This window comes from Oncorhynchus gorbuscha, linkage group LG26, assembly GCF_021184085.1.
Source record: "Oncorhynchus gorbuscha isolate QuinsamMale2020 ecotype Even-year linkage group LG26, OgorEven_v1.0, whole genome shotgun sequence".
Taxonomy (NCBI): Eukaryota; Metazoa; Chordata; class Actinopteri; order Salmoniformes; family Salmonidae; genus Oncorhynchus; species Oncorhynchus gorbuscha.
Window position 1 is genome coordinate 4,731,515 of NC_060198.1, and position 21,344 is coordinate 4,752,858.

General features: G+C 47.4%; 1 long non-coding RNA gene and 1 pseudogene across 1 annotated transcript; both read left to right on the forward strand.

The window, feature by feature from the left end:
- LOC124015944 overlaps positions 1 to 17,380 on the forward strand; it is a 191,619-nt pseudogene extending 174,239 nt beyond the window's left edge.
- A 23-nt stretch (positions 17,381 to 17,403) lies between these two features.
- Positions 17,404 to 20,663, forward strand: LOC124015945. Its single transcript, XR_006835261.1, has 2 exons — positions 17,404 to 20,218; positions 20,256 to 20,663. It is a non-coding gene; the product is annotated as an uncharacterized LOC124015945 (long non-coding RNA).
- Positions 20,664 to 21,344: the final 681 nt, after the last annotated feature.

Genomic DNA, 21,344 nt, shown 5'->3' on the forward strand with positions numbered 1-21,344 from the left:
CAGACTGTTAACCCGACAACACGCCCATAAGGAAGAATCCCCTCGGGATCAGTAGAAGCCACAGAAGAACTAAACAGACGGGATAAGGCATCAGGCTTGGTGTTCTTGCTACCCGGACGGTAAGAAATCACAAACTCGAAACGAGCGAAAAACAACGCCCAACGAGCTTGACGGGCATTAAGTCGTTTGGCAGAACGGATGTACTCAAGGTTCTTATGGTCTGTCCAAACGACAAAAGGAACGGCCCCCTCCAACCACTGTCGCCATTCGCCTAGGGCTAAGCGGATGGCGAGCAGTTCACGGTTACCCACATCATAGTTGCGCTCAGATGGCGACAGGCGATGAGAAAAATAAGCGCAAGGATGAACCTTATCGTCAGACTGGAAGCGCTGGGATAGAATGGCTCCCACGCCTACCTCTGAAGCGTCAACCTCGACAATGAATTGTCTAGTGACGTCAGGAGTAACGAGGATAGGAGCGGACGTAAAACGTTCTTTTAGAAGATCAAAAGCTCCCTGGGCGGAACCGGACCACTTAAAACACGTCTTGACAGAAGTAAGAGCTGTGAGAGGGGCAGCAACTTGACCGAAATTACGAATGAAACGCCGATAGAAATTAGCGAAACCTAAAAAGCGCTGCAACTCGACACGTGACCTTGGAACGGGCCAATCACTGACAGCTTGGACCTTAGCGGAATCCATCTGAATGCCTTCAGCGGAAATAACGGAACCGAGAAAAGTAACGGAGGAGACATGAAAAGAGCACTTCTCAGCCTTTACGTAGAGACAATTCTCTAAAAGGCGCTGTAGAACACGTCGAACGTGCTGAACATGAATCTCGAGTGACGGAGAAAAAATCAGGATATCGTCAAGATAGACAAAAACAAAAATGTTCAGCATGTCTCTCAGAACATCATTAACTAATGCCTGAAAAACAGCTGGCGCATTGGCGAGACCGAACGGCAGAACCCGGTACTCAAAATGCCCTAACGGAGTGTTAAACGCCGTTTTCCACTCGTCCCCCCTCTCTGATGCGCACGAGATGGTAAGCGTTACGAAGGTCCAACTTAGTAAAGCACCTGGCTCCCTGCAGAATCTCGAAGGCTGATGACATAAGGGAAGCGGATAACGATTCTTAACCGTTATGTCATTCAGCCCTCGATAATCCACGCAGGGGCGCAGAGTACCGTCCTTCTTCTTAACAAAAAGAACCCCGCCCCGGCCGGAGAAGAAGAAGGCACTATGGTACCGGCGTCAAGAGACACAGACAAATAATCCTCGAGAGCCTTACGTTCGGGAGCCGACAGAGAGTATAGTCTACCTCGAGGAGGAGTGGTCCCCGGAAGGAGATCAATACTACAATCATACGACCGGTGAGGAGGAAGGGAGTTGGCTCGGGACCGACTGAAGACCGTGCGCAGATCATGATATTCCTCCGGCACTCCTGTCAAATCGCCAGGTTCCTCCTGAGAAGTAGGGACAGAAGAAACGGGAGGGATGGCAGACATTAAACACTTCACATGACAAGAAACGTTCCAGGATAGGATAGAATTACTAGACCAATTAATAGAAGGATTATGACATACTAGCCAGGGATGACCCAAAACAACAGGTGTAAACGGTGAACGAAAAATCAAAAAAGAAATAGTCTCACTGTGGTTACCAGATACTGTGAGGGTTAAAGGTAGTGTCTCAAATCTGATACTGGGAAGATGACTACCATCTAAGGCGAACATGGGCGTAGGCTTATCTAACTCTCTGAAAGGAATGTCATGTTTCCGAACCCATGCTTCGTCCATGAAACAACCCTCAGCCCCAGAGTCTATCAAGGCACTACATGTAGCACCCGAACCGGTCCAGCGTAGATGGACCGACAAAGTAGTACAGGATTTTGATGGAGAGACTTGAGTAGTTGCGCTCACCTGTAGCCCTCCGCTTACAGATGAGCTCTGGCTTTTACTGGACATGAATTAACAAAATGTCCAGCAACTCCGCAATAGAGGCACAGGCGGTTGGTGATCCTCCGTTCCCTCTCCTTAGTCGAGATGCGAATCCCTCCCAGCTGCATGGGCTCAGACTCTGAGCCAGAGGAGGAGATGGTTGCGATGCGGAGCAGGGAAACACCGTTGATGCGAGCTCTCTTCCACGAGCCCGGTGACGAAGATCTACCCGTCGTTCTATGCGGATGGCGAGAGCAATCAAAGAGTCCACATCTGAAGGAACCTCCCGGGAGAGAATCTCATCCTTAACCACTGCGTGGAGTCCCTCCAGAAAACGAGCGAGCAGCGCCGGCTCGTTCCACTCACTAGAGGCAGCAAGAGTGCGAAACTCAATAGAATAATCCGTTATGGACCGTTCACCTTGGCATAAGGAAGCCAGGGCCCTAGAAGCCTCCCTACCAAAAACTGAACGGTCAAAACCCGAATCATCTCCTCTTTAAAGTTCTGGAACTTGTTAGAGCAATCAGCCCTTGCCTCCCAGATAGCTGTGCCCCATTCTCGAGCCCGGCCAGTAAGGAGTGAAATGACGTAAGCAACCCGAGCTCTCTCTCTAGAGTATGTGTTGGGTTGGAGAGAGAACACAATCTCACACTGCGTGAGAAAGGAGCGGCACTCAGTGGGCTGCCCGGAGTAGCAAGGTGGGTTATTAACCCTAGGTTCTGGAGGCTCGGCAGGCCAGGAAGTAACAGGTGGCACGAGACGTAGACTCTGGAACTGTCCAGAGAGGTCGGAAACCTGAGCGGCCAGGTTCTCCACGGCATGGCGAGCAGCAGACAATTCCTGCTCGTGTCTGCCGAGCATGGCTCCTTGGATCTCGATGGCAGTGTAACGAGCGTCTGAAGTCGCTGGGTCCATTCCTTGGTCGGTTCCTTCTGTCATGCAGGTGAAAGAGGACCCAAAAGCGACTTAACAGAAACAGAGTTTATTTAAGTCCAAACAGGGAATAACAGAAATCCTCTAGTCTGTAGAGGGGAAATAACTGGAGAAGCGGCCACAGACTGCAGGTCGCCGGGTAGGCGCAGGCCGTAGTTGACAGAGACACCTGCTCACACGCAGCATCTGATGAAGGCAAAAAACACGACAGGACAGGGCGATACACAATCACAGCAAAAACACGACAGGACAGGGCGAAACGCAATCACAGCATGGTGAATACTAAACAAGGAACCGACGGGACAGGAACGGAACACAAAGGAATAAATAGGGACTCTAATCAGGGGAAAGGATCGGGAACAGGTGTGGGAAGACTAAATGATGATTAGGGGAATAGGAACAGCTGGGAGCAGGAACGGAACGATAGAGAGAAGAGAGAGCGAGAGAGTGAGAGAGGGAGGGGGAGAGAGAGGGATAGAAGGAGGGAAAGAACCAAATAAGACCAGCAGAGGGAAACGAATAGAATGGGGAGCACAGGGACAAGACATGATAATAAATGACAAACATGACACTCACCCCTAACCTTATTATAAACTATCCCCTCCATATAACCCCTCACCCTAACCTTATTATAAACTAACACCTCCATATACCCCCTCACCCTAACCTTATTATAAACTAACCCCTCCATATACCCCCTCTCCCCTAACCTTATTATAAACTAACACCTCCATATACCTCCTCACCCGTAACCTTATTATAAACGAACCCCTCCTTATACCCCCTCACCCCTAACCTTATTATAAACTATCCCCTCTATATACCCCCTCACCCCTAACCTTATTATAAACTAACCCCTCCTTATACCCCCTCACCCCTAACCTTATTATAAACTATCCCCTCTATATACCCCCTCACCCCTAACCTTATTATAAACTAACCCTCCTTATACCCCTCACCCCTAACCTTATTATAAACTATCCCCTCTATATACCCCCTCACCCCTAACCTTATTATAAACTATCCCCTCTATATACCCCCTCACCCCTAACCTTATTATAAACTATCCCCTCCATATAACCCCTCACCCTAACCTTATTATAAACTAACACCTCCATATACCCCCTCACCCTAACCTTATTATAAACTAACCCCTCCATATACCCCCTCTCCCTAACCTTATTATAAACTAACACCTCCATATACCTCCTCACCCTAACCTTATTATAAACTAACCCCTCCATATACCCCCTCACCCCTAACCTTATTATAAACTAACACCTCCATATACCTCCTCACCCCTAACCTTATTATAAACTACCCCCTCCATATACCCCCTCACCCCTAACCTTATTATAAACTAACACCTCCATATACCTCCTCACCCCAAACCTTATTATAAACTAACCCCTCCATATACCCCCTCACCCTAACCTTATTATAAACTAACCCCTCCATATACCTCCTCACCCCTAACCTTATTATAAACTTTCCCCTCCATATACCCCCTCTCCCCTAACCTTATTATAAACTAACACCTCCATATACCCCCTCACCCCTAACCTTATTATAAACTAACCCCTCCATATACCTCCTCACCCTAACCTTATTATAAACTAACCCCTCCATATACCTCCTCACCCCTAACCTTATTATAAACTAACACCTCCATATACCTCCTCACCCCTAACCTTATTATAAACTATCCCCTCTATATACCCCCTCACCCCTAACCTTATTATAAACTAACCCCTCCATATACCCCCTCACCCCTAACCTTATTATAAACTATCCCCTCTATATACCCCCTCACCACTAACCTTATTATAAACTAACCCCTCCATATACCCCTCACCCCTAACCTTATTATAAACTAACCCCTCCATATACCCCCTCACCCCTAACCTTATTATAAACTACCCCCTCCATATACCCCCTCACCCCTAACCTTATTATAAACTAACCCCTCCTTATACCCCCTCACCCCTAACCTTATTATAAACTAACACCTCCATATACCCCCTCACCCCTAACCTTATTATAAACTATCCCCTCTATATACCCCCTCACCCATAACCTTATTATAAACTAACCCCTCCATATACCCCCTCACCCCTAACCTTATTATAAACTAACCCCTCCATATACCTCCTCACCCTAACCTTATTATAAACTAACCCCTCCATATACCCCCTCACCCCTAACCTTATTATAAACTAACCCCTCCATATACCTCCTCACCCTAACCTTATTATAAACTAACACCTCCATATACCCCTCACCCCTAACCTTATTATAAACTATCCCTCTATACACCCCCTCACCCCTAACCTTATTATAAACTAACCCCTCCATATACCCCCTCACCCCTAACCTTATTATAAACTAACCCCTCTATATACCCCCTCACCCTAACCTTATTATAAACTACCCCCCCTCCATATACCCCCTCACCCCTAACCTTATTATAAACTAACCCCTCCATATACCCCCTCACCCCTAACCTTATTATAAACTAACCCCTCCATATACCCCCTCACCCCTAACCTTATTATAAACTAACCCCTCCATATACCCCCTCACCCCTAACCTTATTATAAAATCCCCTCTATATACCCCCTCACCCCTAACCTTATTATAAACTAACCCCTCCTTATACCCCCTCACCCCTAACCTTATTATAAACTATCCCTCTATATACCCCCTCACCCCTAACCTTATTATAAACTAACCCCTCCATATACCCCCTCACCCCTAACCTTATTATAAACTATCCCTCTATATACCCCCTCACCCCTAACCTTATTATAAACTAACCCCTCCTTATACCCCCTCACCCCTAACCTTATTATAAACTATCCCCTCTATATACCCCCTCACCCCTAACTAACCCTCCTTATTATAAATTATAACCCCTCCATATACCCCCTCACCCCTAACCTTATTATAAACTAACACCTCCATATACCTCCTCACCCCTAACCTTATTATAAACTAACCCCTCCATATACCTCCTCACCCTAACCTTATTATAAACTAACCCCTCCATATACCTCCTCACCCCTAACCTTATTATAAACTAACCCCTCCATATACCTCCTCACCCCTAACCTTATTATAAACTAACACCTCCATATACCTCCTCACCCCTAACCTTATTATAAACTAACACCTCCATATACCTCCTCACCCCTAACCTTATTATAACTAACCCCTCCATATACCTCCTCACCCCTCCTTATTATACCTCCTCACCCCTAACCTTATTATAAACTAACACCCCTATATACCCCCTCACCCCTAACCTTATTATAAACTAACACTTCCATATACCTCCTCACCCCTAACCTTATTATAAACTAACCCCTCCATATACCCCCTCACCCTAACCTTATTATAAACTAACCCCTCCATATACCCCCTCACCCTAACCTTATTATAAACTAACCCCTCCATATACCTCCTCACCCCTAACCTTATTATAAACTAACACCTCCATATACCTCCTCACCCCTAACCTTATTATAAACTAACCCTCCATATACCTCCTCACCCCTAACCTTATTATAAACTAACCCCTCCATATACCTATATAACCTTATTATAAACCCTCACCCCTAACCTTATTATAAACTAACACTTCCATATACCTCCTCACCCCTAACCTTATTATAAACTAACCCCTCCATATACCCCCTCACCCTAACCTTATTATAAACTAACCCTCCATATACCCCCTCACCCTAACCTTATTATAAACTAACACCTCCATATACCTCCTCACCCCTAACCTTATTATAAACTATCCCCTCTATATACCCCCTCACCCCTAACCTTATTATAAACTAACACTTCCATATACCTCCTCACCCCTAACCTTATTATAAACTATCCCCTCTATATACCCCCTCACCCCTAACCTTATTATAAACTAACACTTCCATATACCTCCTCACCCCTAACCTTATTATAAACTAACACCTCCATATACCCCCTCACCCCTAACCTTATTATAAACTAACACCTCCATATACCCCTTCACCCCTAACCTTATTATAAACTAACACCTCCATATACCTCCTCACCCTAACCTTATTATAAACGAACCCCTCCATATACCCCCTCACCCTAACCTCATCATAACCTAACTCCTCCATATACCCCCTCACCCTAACCTTATTATCAACTAACCCCTCCATATACCCCCTCACCCTAACCTTATCATAACCTAACTCCTCCATATACCCCCTCACCCTAACCTCATCATAACCTAACCCCTCTATATACCCCCTCTCCCCTAACCTTTTCATAACCTAACCCCTCCTGCTAACCCCTCCTAACCCCCTCTATCGCCTGCTTGTCCCCCCAGGAGAGATGGAGGAGCTGGAGGCTCTGTGGCTGACGGGGATCTGCCACAACGAGAAGAACGAGGTGATGAGCAGCCAGCTGGACGTGGACAACATGGCAGGTGTCTTCTACATGCTGGGGGCGGCCATGGCTCTGTCGCTCATCACCTTCATTGCCGAGCACGCCTTCTATTGGCAACTGCGCTTCTGCTTCATGGGCTACTGCACCGGCAAGCCAGGCTTTACCTTCTCCATCAGCAGGGTGAGTTATTGGCTGGATTGGTACTTCCTGATCAGGTTGCTAACACTCTGTACTTATGCCATGTTCACATCATGTCGGAAACCTGGGACTTCCGAGTTCAAATTAACGTCAGTTATTTGCGTAGGGTTTAATATTTGTTTATTCTGATACTTCCCAAGTGAGAAACTTGAGCATAATCTTTCGACAACGAGTAAGATGACATGATGTGAAGCCGGCATAATAAAACCTATACTAATAAGCTAATGATACTTTGTTAACTGTGATAGAGACATAGTAATAAGTAATGACACTGCATGATACCCTTTGAGCAAGGATAACGAAACGGGTATAACTACTGATGTTGTGAACGCTAATCGAATTCAGGCTAATCCGTGCTAACGGTGCTAGCAAAACTAACATAACAATCATCGCCAATGGGCCTTTTGAAAGCCCTTTTAATATATAACACTAACGCTAAGGCTCTTACAGTTAGTTACATGCCCACTGATTCCAGTTGTATAGAATGGTAAAGAACAAAGCCTTATCACGGTGTTGTTGTGTCTTTAAATGGGGACTGCTCCGAGGGCTGTTTATGCGGGTCATTTACCATGGCAGTTGTCATGGCAGTTATTATTGTATGTCAGACAGCTTGTTTACGCATGGAAAACAATTGCTTGAGGAACAATCACATTTGCATAATGTTACCTTTTAAGAGAGGAGGGAATGTTTTTGTTGTTGCACGCTCATTGAACTCAATTATCATTCATTTGAGAAACAGTCGCAAATGTTTACCTGCCTGAACTTCTTACGAAAGGTTTTTCTTATATCCTCTTGAGCATTTTGAAAAAGCAGTTTTCTCTACTGTATCCTTCCTCTTTTTGTAGGGAGAGCCTCGGTAGAATACAAATTCATTATTTATGGGTTCAAGCGTACAGGTGTTGATGTTATTTGGCAGTTGCATTACAGAATTAATTTTCACCCTCTGCACTATTACAGACAACCCCTCATCTAATTATTGCCGCCTGCAAGAGATATTAGTCGATTACAGATTTCTATGCCTGGTTTAGTGCTCCAGTTGTGGAGGGAGGGAGGGAGGAAGTATAGCGCTCAACCAATCTGCACACATACAGGGAGGGAGGAAGTATAGTGCTCAACCAATCTGCACACATACAGGGAGGGAGGGAGGAAGTATAGCGCTCAACCAATCTGCACACATACAGGGAGGGAGGGAGGAAGTATAGTGCTCAACCAATCTGCACACATACAGGGAGGGAGGGAGGAAGTATAACGCTCAACCAATCTGCACACATACAGGGAGGGAGGGAGGAAGTATAGCGCTCAACCAATCTGCACACATACAGGGAGGGAGGGAGGAAGTATAACGCTCAACCAATCTGCACACATACAGGGAGGGAGGGAGGAAGTATAGTGCTCAACCAATCTGCACACATACAGGGAGGGAGGAAGTATAGCGCTCAAACAATCTGCACACATACAGGGAGGGAGGAAGTATAGTGCTCAACCAATCTGCACACATACAGGGAGGGAGGGAGGAAGTATAGTGCTCAACCAATCTGCACACATACAGGGAGGGAGGAAGTATAGCGCTCAACCAATCTGCACACATACAGGGAGGGGGAGGGAGGGAGGGAGGGAGGGAGGGGGAGGGAGGGAGGGAGGGAGGGAGGGAGGGAGGGAGGGAGGGAGGGGGAGGGAGGGAGGGAGGGAGGGAGGGAGGGAGGGAGGGAGGGAGGAAGTATAGCGCTCAACCAATCTGCACACATACAGGGAGGGAGGAAGTATAGCGCTCAACCAATCTGCACACATACAGGGAAGGAGGAAGTATAGTGCTCAACCAATCTGCACACATACAGGGAGGGAGGAAGTATAGCGCTCAACCAATCTGCACACATACAGGGAGGGAGGAAGTATAGTGCTCAACCAATCTGCACACATACAGGGAGGGAGGCAGTATAGCGCTCAACCAATCTGCACACATACAGGGAGGGAGGGAGGAAGTATAGCGCTCAACCAATCTGCACACATACAGGGAGGGAGGGAGGAAGTATAGTGCTCAAGCAATCTGCACACATACAGGGAGGGAGGGAGGAAGTATAGCAATCTGCACACATACAGGGAGGGAGGGAGGAAGTATAGCGCTCAACCAATCTGCACACATACAGGGAGGGAGGAAGTATAGCTCAACCAATCTGCTCAACCAATCTGCACACATACAGGGAGGGAGGGAGGAAGTAAGCGCTCAACCAATCTGCACACATACAGGAGGGAGGGAGGAAGGGACCAATCGCTCAAGCGCTCAACCAATCTGCACACATACAGGGAGGGAGGGAGGAAGTATCAACCAATCTGCGCTCAACCAATCTGCACACATACAGGGGGAGGGAGGAAGCACCAATCTGTACAGGGAGGGGGATAGCGCTCAACCAATCTGCACACATACAGGGAGGGAGGGAGGAAGTATCTGCACACATACAGGGAGGGAGCGCTCAACCAATCTGCACACATACAGGAGGGAGGGAGGAAGTATAGTATAGCGCTCAACCAATCTGCACACATACAGGGGGGGAGGAAGTATAGCGCTCAACCAATCTGCACACATACAGGGAGGGAGGGAGGAAGTATAGCGCTCAACCAATCTGCACACATACAGGGAGGGAGGGAGGAAGTATAGCGCTCAACCAATCTGCACACATACAGGGAGGGAGGGAGGAAGTATAGCGCTCAACCAATCTGCACACATACAATCTCAACCAATCTGCACACATACACACAATCTGCACACATACAGGGAGGGAGGGGGAGGAAGTATAGCGCTCAACCAATCTGCACACATACAGGGAGGGAGGGAGGAAGTATAGCGCTCAACCAATCTGCACACATACAGGGAGGGAGGGAGGAAGTATAGCGCTCAACCAATCTGCACACATACAGGGAGGGAGGGAGGAAGTATAGCGCTCAACCAATCTGCACACATACAGGGAGGGAGGGAGGAAGTATAGCGCTCAACCAATCTGCACACATACAGGCACACATACAGGGAGGGAGGGAGGAAGTATAGCGCTCAACCAATCTGCACACATACAGGGAGGGAGGGAGGGAGGGAGGGAGGGAGGGAGGAAGTATAGCGCTCAACCAATCTGCACACATACAGGGAGGGAGGGAGGAAGTATAGCGCTCAACCAATCTGCACACATACAGGGAGGGAGGGAGGAAGTATAGCGCTCAACCAATCTGCACACATACAGGGAGGGAGGGAGGCTCAACCAATCTGCACACATAGTATAGCGCTCAACCAATCTGCACACATACAGGGAGGGAGGAAGTATAGCGCTCAACCAATCTGCACACATACAGGGAGGGAGGGAGGAAGTATAGCGCTCAACCAATCTGCACACATACAGGGAGGGAGGAAGTATAGTGCTCAACCAATCTGCACACATACAGGGAGGGAGGGAGGAAGTATAGCGCTCAACCAATCTGCACACATACAGGGAGGGAGGAAGTATAGCGCTCAACCAATCTGCACACATACAGGGAGGGAGGGAAGTATAGGCTCAACCAATCTGCACACATACAGGGAGGGAGGAAGTATAGCGCTCAACCAATCTGAGGGAGGGGGAGCTCAACCAATCTGAGGGAGGGAGGGAGGAAGTATAGCGCTCAACCAATCTGCACACATACAGGGAGGGAGGGAGGGAGGCTCAACCAATCTGCACACATACAGGGAGGGAGGGAGGGATCTGCACACAGGGAGGAGAGGGAGGAGGGAGGAAGGGGAGGGAGGGAGGAAGTATAGCGCTCAACCAATCTGCACACATACAGGGAGGGAGGGAGGAAGTATAGCGCTCAACCAATCTGCACACATACAGGGAAGGGAGGAAGTATAGTGCTCAACCAATCTGCACACATACAGGGAGGGAGGAAGTATAGCGCTCAACCAATCTGCACACATACAGGGGAGGGAGGAAGCTCAACCAATCTGCACACATAGTGCTCAACCAATCTGCACACATACAGGAGGGAGGGAGGAAGTATAGCGCTCAACCAATCTGCACACATACAGGGAGGGAGGGAGGAAGTATAGCGCTCAACCAATCTGCACACATACAGGGAGGGAGGGAGGAAGTATAGCTCAACCAATCTGCTCAAGCGCTCAACCAATCTGCACATACAGGGAGGGAGGGAGGGAGGAAGTATAGCGCTCAACATCTGGGAGGGAGGGAGGAAGTATAGCGCTCAACCAATCTGCACACATACAGGGGGAGGGAGGAAGTATAGCGCTCAACCAATCTGCACACATACAGGGAGGGAGGGAGGAAGTATAGGCTCAACCAATCTGCACACATACAGGGAGGGAGGAAGTATAGCGCTCAACAATCTGCACAGGGAGGGAGGGAGGGAGGAAGTATAGTGCTCAACCAATCTGCACACAGGGAGGGAGGGAGGGAGGGAGGAAGTATAGCGCTCAACCAATCTAGCGCTCAACCAATCTGCACACATACAGGGAGGGAGGGAGGGAGGAAGTATAGCTCAACCAATCTGCACACATACAGGGAGGGAGGAGGAATCTGCTCAACCAATCACATACAGGGAGGGAGGGAGGAAGTATAGCGCTCAACCAATCTGCACACATACAGGGAGGGAGGGAGGAAGTATAGCGCTCAACCAATCTGCACACATACAGGGAGGGAGGGAGGAAGAGGCTCAACCAATCTGAGGAGGGAGGAAGTATAGCGCTCAACCAATCTGCACACATACAGGGAGGGAGGGAGGAAGTATAGCGCTCAACCAATCTCAACCAATCTGCACACATCTACAGGGAGGGAGGGAGGAAGTATAGCGCTCAACCAATCTGCACACATACAGGGAGGGAGGGAGGAAGTATAGCGCTCAACCAATCTGCACACATACAGGGAGGGAGGGAGGAAGTATAGCGCTCAGGGAAGGAGGAAGTATAGTGCTCAACCAATCTGCACACATACAGGGAGGGAGGGAGGGAGGAAGTCAACCAAGCGCAGTATCAACCAATCTGCACACATACAGGGAGGGAGGGAGGAAGTATAGCGCTCAACCAATCTGCACACATACAGGGAGGGAGGGAGGAAGTATAGTGCTCAAGCAATCTGCACACATACAGGGAGGGAGGGAGGAAGTATAGCGCTCAACCAATCTGCACACATACAGGGAGGGAGGAAGTATAGCGCTCAACCAATCTGCACACATACAGGGAGGGAGGGAGGAAGTATAGCGCTCAACCAATCTGCACACATACAGGGAGGGAGGGAGGGAGGAAGTATAGCGCTCAACCAATCTGCACACATACAGGGAGGGAGGGAGGAAGTATAGCGCTCAACCAATCTGCACACATACAGGGAGGGAGGGAGGAAGTATAGCGCTCAACCAATCCACATACTGCACAATCTGCACACATACAGGGGAGGGAGGAAGTATAGCGCTCAACCAATCTGCACACATACAGGGAGGGAGGGAGGAAGTATAGCGCTCAACCAATCTGCACACATACAGGGAGGGAGGGAGGAAGTATAGCGCTCAACCAATCTGCACACATACAGGGAGGGAGGAAGTATAGCGCTCAACCAATCTGCACACATACAGGGAGGGAGGAAGTATAGCGCTCAACCAATCTGCACACATACAGGGAGGGAGGGAGGAAGTATAGCGCTCAACCAATCTGCACACATACAGGGAGGAGGAAGTATAGGCTCAACCAATCTGCACACATACAGGGAGGGAGGAAGTATAGCGCTCAACCAATCTGCACACATACAGGCTCAACCAATCTGAGGGAGGGAGGAAGTATAGCGCTCAACCAATCTGCACACATACAGGGAGGGAGGGAGGGAGGGGGAGTATAGGAGGGAGGGAGGGAGGGAGGGGGAGGAGGGGAGGGAGGGAGGGAGGGAGGGAGGGAGGGAGGGAGGGAGGGAGGGAGGGAGGGAGGGAGGGAGGGAGGGACAGAAAGAAAGAAAGAGAGGGCATATGATGAGAGGAAAAGGAAACCTGTCCGTGAAAAAGAATGATAAAAAACATAAAAGGGGAACAGAAGGAACAGAGGAGCGCTAAAGGAAAGATGTGCCAGTAACCTCTGTCCTATCACCTTTACAGAGGGATTGTGTGGACATACGTAGACAGATAAAGAAAGTTCCGTTGGAGGAGAAGCTTCACCATGGCGACCAGGAGGCAATGGAGATCAAATAATACAAAACAAGACACAAAGAAAGAGTGAAAGAGAAATAAAAGAGTGTAAAGAGTAGAAAAAAGAATAATGAATTCAGGGGGCCAGGGGAGAGGAGTGACTAAGAGATGGACAGAAAAATTGCTTTGACATGACGCCCCACTGGCAGGCAATGATATTTCGTTTTTTCATCTGGAATGGCATGAGAAACGCTGCGCTGATCCTAAATACCTGCCTTGATTTGTTGGTGTCACCTCTTAGAATTACTGTCCTCACAATGCCAAAATCACAACCAGATAATCAAGTAACATTTCAACAAAACCACACCTGCCTTTCATTTTGCAGAGTATTTCAAAAAGACTTTTATTGCATGATTCATTTTCGTGACGTGTCTTTATCGAGAGTGGGTTTGAATTGCCCCGGGAAAAGTGCTGTCAGCTGAATTTAAATTAAATTGATTCAACTTATTGATTGGTTGGTCAAAACTAGACGCTAATGGCGCTCCTGTCATTATCAATCGAGTCTCTGATCTGCCCTCCAACACTGGGTCTGAGTGAGAGGAAGAGAGGAGAGGCTCTGAGCCTCTGCAGGGGCCAAAGCTCTGTGTGCTCCCCAGGGAGAACGTATTGATGAACTCACCCCTATTACTGTTTAATAGTGTGTAAACAAGGTGGCCAGATGAAACACTGCAGTGCATTAACCTCTCTCTCTTTGTCTCTCATCTCTCTCCACCTTCCCACCTCCCGTCCGCTTTCTAATGCTCGTCCACCAATCTACCCTGTTTCTGTTTTCGTCAATCTGTCTTTGTGTTGGTTTCTTTCACTTGCTCCACCTCTCCCCATGTTTTTCTCTATCCCTCTCCCCCTGTTCTCCACCATTCACCATCCCCCCTATTCATCTGTTCCTCCAACAGGGCATCTGGAGTTGTATCCACGGGGTCCAGATCGAGGAGAACAAGTCGGCCATGGACTCTCCATCGGCCACCATGAACATGAACATGAACAACACCCACTCCAACATCCTGCGACTGCTCCGCACAGCCAAGGACATGACCGCCATCCCGGGGGTCAACGGCTCGCCGCACACGCATGGCGCCCTGGACTACGGTGGCCACCATCGTGGCGAGTCACCCAGCATCTACGACGTCTCCGAGCACCGGCGCAGCTTGCAAGAGCGCAAGGCCCCGCTGCCGCCCTACCTGCCAGAGGACAACATGTTCAGCGACTACATCAGCGAGGTGGAGAGGACTTTTGGCAACTTGCCCCTGAAGGACAACAACCTGTACCAGGACCATTACCTGCACCAGCACTCAGGTCCGGGACCCGGGCTGGCTCTGGGTATGTCCGGCCCCCCGCCTAACAGGCCGAGTAGCTTAGGCAGTACCAGTTCATTGGAGGGAGGGATGTTTGATTGTGACAGTTTAGGGGGAGGGGTAGCGCCCATATTCACCACACAGCCCCGCGTTGCCTCCCTGACTCACAGGAACACCAATAAGTTTGACCTGATCGCAGGCCACGCCTCGGCCTCAGGCTCCGGTCAGCAGGTGGGTCAGTTCAAGTCGAACGACCTCTACGGGAGGTTCTCTTTCAAAGGCGGGGCGTCCAGTTCTGGGTTTATCGACAGGGGTGGTCACGACAGATACTGCATGGGTGGAGGAGGAGGGGGTGGCGGGGGATCGGGGGGCGATGATGTGTCGGATATCTCCTCACACACCATCACCTACGGCAATCTGGAGGGAAACGCCAAGAGGCGTAAACAGTACAGGGACAGCTTGAAAAAGAGGCCCGCCTCAGCCAAATCCAGACGGGAGCAGGACGAGATTGATTACCGGAGGCGAGCCCACCACCATCACACCGTCCACCACCACTTCTCCCGCGGGCCCCTGGGACACCGCTCAGCCTCCCCACCCCTGGTCCCCTCTGAGCGGAAGAGAGGAGGAGGTGGAGGAGGGGGTAACTCTTCACCTTACTTATTCCGCGACAAAGAAATTCTGAGGGAGTTCTATGCGGAGCAGGTCCATTCCAAGGAGGGCTCTGCCAAGTGGGAGCATGTGGATGTGGCCGACGGGCCTTGTCCGATGGGCAGTAGGGGAGGAGGAGTCGCTGGCGGTAGTAGTGGTAGTGGCATTTGTAAGAGCCTAGTGCCTGTGGAGGATTTCCTGAAAGGTAACAAACCCAAGAAGTCAGAGGGTAAAAGTGGCGTAGTCGGAGGAATGGGCTTGGGGTCGTCAGGGCAACAGGCCCACACGTGTTGGGAGAAGAACATGTCTGAAGTGGGGGTGGAGGCATAGCAGGGGGTGACTGGGAGTGTCGGAATCACAGTGGTGGTGGTGGCGGGGGAGGAGGGAAGTCCATCTCTCACCATGGGGGAGGGGGAACCTGTACGCATGGGAGCGCTAGTGGCGGAGGAGGTGGGGGCGCTAGTGCCGGAGGGGGAAATAGTCGTCCAAGCTCTGCTTCTTGCAAACGGTGCGAGTCGTGTAAGAAACCAGGCAACCTGTATGACATCAGTGAAGATAACCTCATATTTAGCCAGATGGGGGTGGAGGGGGAAGAGTGGTGACACGGGGGGGGGCTGGCCAATCACAAAGTCATGCACAGCGCAGGAAGCTAGGGCCAGGTGGGCGGGTGTTACGGAGACAACACTCCTACGACACGTTTGTGGATTTGCAGAAGGGTGGAGGTGGCGGACGCATGGGCGGGGGTGGGGGAGGAGGGGGAGGAGGAGGGGGAGGGGGGCAGCTCCTCCCACCCAGAAGCGTGAGCTTGAAAGACAAAGACCGCTACATGGAGGGAGTTAGCCCGTACGCCCAAATGTTTGCCCAGTACGCGGAGAGGGACAGAGATAGTCCCTCCTTTTTCAGCCGGGGTGGTAGTGAGCGGGAGAGGGCGAAAGGAGGCTCCTCCTTCAGTTTGTTCCGAGGCGAACGAGGAGAAGGTGGGTTGCACCGTCGGTCGGTGGGGGAGAAAGACATGAGGGACAGGGATAGAAGAATGATGGGAGGTGGAGGTGGTGGGGGCGGTAGTGGCAAAGGGGCCGGGACTTACTCCTTGTCTAAATCTCTCTACCCAGATAAGGTGACCCAGAACCCCTTCATCCCAACCTTCGGCGACGACCAGTGTCTATTACATGGCGGCAAACCGTACTACGTCAAAATGTCTCCACAGCAACAGCAACAACCGCCACAGCATCTCCTCAACAACAGCCGCGGGGACTTCCGAGGCTCCATGGGGGTGCCTTCATATTTTCCGGCGTCAGCCACGACGGGGGTCATGTCCAACGTGACCCCCAGGTTCCCCAATGATCTGTGTCTCGGGGGAGGGTTGGGGGGGCCCATGGGGAACCACCATGGCCCCAGACTGGGAGGCAACAAGCTACTGCCGGTCAGGGACGGGGGGTTAGGGTTGGTGGGGCAGGGCGGCCAGACACCCTTCAACGGCTCGAGCAACGGCCACGTTTACGAGAAGCTCTCCAGCATCGAGTCTGACGTCTGAAAGAAAGAGATGGAGCTGGAGAACAGGATAATTGCTTCTCCGTCCGAGGAGAACGAATAGACGCTACATTGTGTACATCGTTCTTATATTTCTAACTGAGGAAGGTTAGTTGGACAATGGACACAGAGTGAAGGAGAGTGAAGGAACTGTCAAGTGTAACAGAAAGCGATACGACTTCTCATGAGGAAATGAGCGGATTCTGCTGCTTGACTCTGAGATGTGAGGGAGGAGGAGAGAAATCTCTCCTCCGTTTCTCCTCTCCTTCTTCACTCCCTCTTTTATCTTTCCCTCTCTTCCGCTCGCCTGCTGTTCCTTACACCAAAACTAACGTTTTGCTTAGCTATCAGAAATACAATCAAACGAATGAAAAATCTAATACTTTTCTTGAAGTAACAGGGTAAACTAACAATAATTGTATTGATAATGTTGTTAATGATATTATTGAATATAATTATGTTGTTTAACATTTGGGCTCATTTTCTTATTTTTTTTAATAGTTCATGTTGTTATATATTTGTATTGTTGTTAATTATTTGCTAGGCCACCATATTACAGGAGACTAAATAGACTATTTGTTAGGAAGAAATGTTACTTAAGTACCAATACTTTTAGGTTGTGTAATTCAGATTTCTTCTTAATTCTTGATTATCCATATTTTCTGTTTTTGGAGTGCTGTGAAAAAGTATACTGTATGTGAAAGGCATGATTTGCTGAGTACATTTTCCATATAGTTGACATCTTATAGTGAAGGAGAAAGTACTTATGTGGCATCATACTGGTTTGCCGTTTAGATTTCTTGTTTTGCCTGGCAGTATGTCGGGAGTAGTGGTGATCTCAGATACCGAGCGGGATGTGCCTTACTGAATCCACTACAATCATAAAGTTATGAAGACTCCTCCTCCTATCGGTAGAAAGGGTGTTCATTCTGTAGACAATTCCGTTATTAACTAGTAATTCATAAAGTGGTTGTCATGTTCTCTGAGAATCCGCTTAGCTGAGATTTTGCTTTAAACGAGACCCACCCACCTGAAAGGAGGAACAGTTGCATCATGGAAGATGTAGTTTTCTGCTCGTTTCACTCGGGTGCTAGTCAAGAGGCTCTTATCTCACCCTTTAGCGTTCCATAAATCATTTGATTTAACATTTTAAATCCCAACATATCACAAGTCCCCCTTATATACCCAAAGGTAAACTATCAATTATAATTTTTGTATTGTTTAAAAAAAAAAACTTGGCATAAATGCAGTATTTGCTAAACATATGTATTTCCCCTTGTATTCCTATATGTTGCTGGGAAGTGATTGAATGGAGTTGGTTTCAATTGGACTTGACAGTTGTCTGCTTTTAAGATCGGGTCTTGATGGTATGTTGGAACATGGTCTGGGAATGGAGAGACGGACAGCAGGACGTGGTAGTTATTTCATTTTGTATCAGGGCAGTAAGCTGTTGCTGTTGCATTAGCGAGACACAGTTATTAGAAGGGGGATGAGTGGGGAGTGGTGTGCTGTGAACACAGGGAGGAAAGAACGTTTCAGTTGGTTTATTCATTTCCTCTCACCCAATCACTGTGCTGTTACTGTACTGTATACTGTATGTCTCTCCTTAATTCACGTCAAGGACTTGATCAAACCACTAATCATGTTTGACTTACTTAGAATGTGTTAGAATTTCTGAGATAATTCAGATATCACTAAAGGTGGTCACTTGATATGGGGGTTGGGGCAAAAAGTCACTATTTCACTATTTGTTAGTTTTTTTTCTTTCCTTGTGAATACCAACACAAATCAATCACTTTATACAGGACACACAAGACAGTCTGGATGTAACATTCAGTAAATCTCAGTAAACTTTCAACGTTTTTCCGAAGATGATTATGTGGCAACTTCCATCAATGGCTTGATACATAAGTAGGATAAAAGGACAATAATGTTTGTAAAGCTTGAGTACTTGACCAGGGCATGATTACCATTAGCCTAGTATTAGCAAGAATCTCTGCATTAAAAAATTAAACCTTATTTGAATAATTCTGTCTATTTCACCCAGAACAACCACTTTTCAGCTATCAGGGCAAATATATTATGAATTTACAAATGTGATTGAAGGCACTGGACAGTATTTTCCTTTTGGAAAATAGTCCTCACAACTGTCCTGGAAGGTACTTGGTGGAAGGTGGAGAAAAGCTAACCGATGCCATGATTAAAATGAAGGAAAAAATCGTTGAATCTCCACATAGTGTGGAAAGTAACGTTTTCCCCCCTATTCTATAAGCATTGAGTCCAGTGGTTTGTTTATCATGCCTTTGCCAATGTCTCTGGGTCGCTTCCATCAATGACAACCTCATGTCCATATGGAAGATGACCTCAAAGCCACAACGTATCACAGACAGATATCCAGGTCCACGCTGTATTTGTGTTCACCTCCATGTAATTGTTGTAATATACAATTTAGGACCATATCTTCATTTTATTTATTCTATTTATGAATTACTATGAGTTATAGCTGTCTGAAATATTACATTTCTAAGTGATTTGTTATTTTGCCAAACCAAATTGTACGATCTAAGCACAATCAGTGTTATTGATTAGTTGATCAATACTTGTACATCCCTATTGACACTTGGAAAGATTTTTCCTTCTTTCATGACTGACAAGTCAGTGTGTATGATATCGAGTCAGTGTATAAGGACATGTGTTCGTAAGGACATGCATGCATCAGTGGAATTGTTTTATTTTCCCTTTTTTACTTAGACTCTATTTTATCCCAAAAGTGGGTGTTTGGGACTGATATCTGGACGTTTTAATCAATTTAATTGATTCTGATCTTTGTTGGTGTGTGTTTGTCTCTGTAAAAAGACAAATAGATTTTTGCTCTCAAAATTGTCGTTATTTTAAAATATTTCAAATTCCGTCAACAGAATTGTCAATAGGAATAATTGCTACGACAGAAATAGATTCAACAGATTTATTATGGAACCAGAAGAAGTGTAAGAAGAGAAGTTCAGGCTTCTCTGCTCCTCTTGATGATTGGTTGTAAATGCCTGTGAATGAGGTGAAGGTATTGGTATTATTAAATGCCTGTGAATGAGGTGAAGGTATTGGTATTATTAAATGCCTGTGAATGAGGTGAAGGTATTGGTATTATTAAATGCCTGTGAATGAGGTGAAGGTGTTGGTATTATTAAATGCCTGTGAATGAGGTGAAGGTGTTGGTATTATTAAATGCATGTGAATGAGGTGAAGGTATTGGTATTATTAAATGCCTGTGAATGAGGTGAAGGTATTGGTATTATTAAATGCCTGTGAATGAGGTGAAGGTATTGGTATTATTAAATGCCTGTGAATGAGGTGAAGGTATTGGTATTATTAAATGCCTGTGAATGAGGTGAAGGTATTGGTATTATTAAATGCCTGTGAATGAGGTGAAGGTATTGGTATTATTAAATGCCCGTGAATGAGGTGAAGGTATTGGTATTATTAAATGCCCGTGAATGAGGTGAAGGTATTGGTATAATGTTTTTATGAAGTGATGAACCAGCTTTGATTTTCAATGTATTTGCTTGTTTTTTCCCTACAGCCTCTCTTTCTTCAGTAAGTTGCTTTCCTCTTTCTCTCTTTCTATCTCTCTTTCTTTCTTTCTCTCTCTCTCTTGTTGTATGTGCCTCAATACCTGCGCTTGATTACCTCTGTGTGTGTGTGTGTGTGTGTGTGTGTGTGTGTGTGTGTGTGTGTGTGTGTGTGTGTGTGTGTGTGTGTGTGTGTGTGTGTGTGTGTGTGTGTGTGTGTGTGTGTGTGTGTGTGTGTGTGTGTGGAAAAGAAAGCGCTAAAGAGAGACTGTTGACTGATGTTCTGTACTGTAGTGCTGTATGTAAATAACTTACCTCCCTCTAGCAGACTTTTAATAAAAGTGTACAAGATGGCTGAAAGTACGAACCTTTTGGGTGACATCTTTGATTTGAAGGTTCTCTGCTAAAAAAAAAAATTAAATGAAAGGCCACATATGTGCAAGCTTGTAATTTGTTGAAAGGGTACACACCTAAAGTAGTAGAGACTATTTTTACAGCAAGTTGATGAATTTCGTTTCACTTTAATTTAGTAAAAGACCGGCATACACAACATCATGACTCTCTACTACATTTTTACAAGTTATAATTTGTCTTCTTTGGCAACTCTTTATT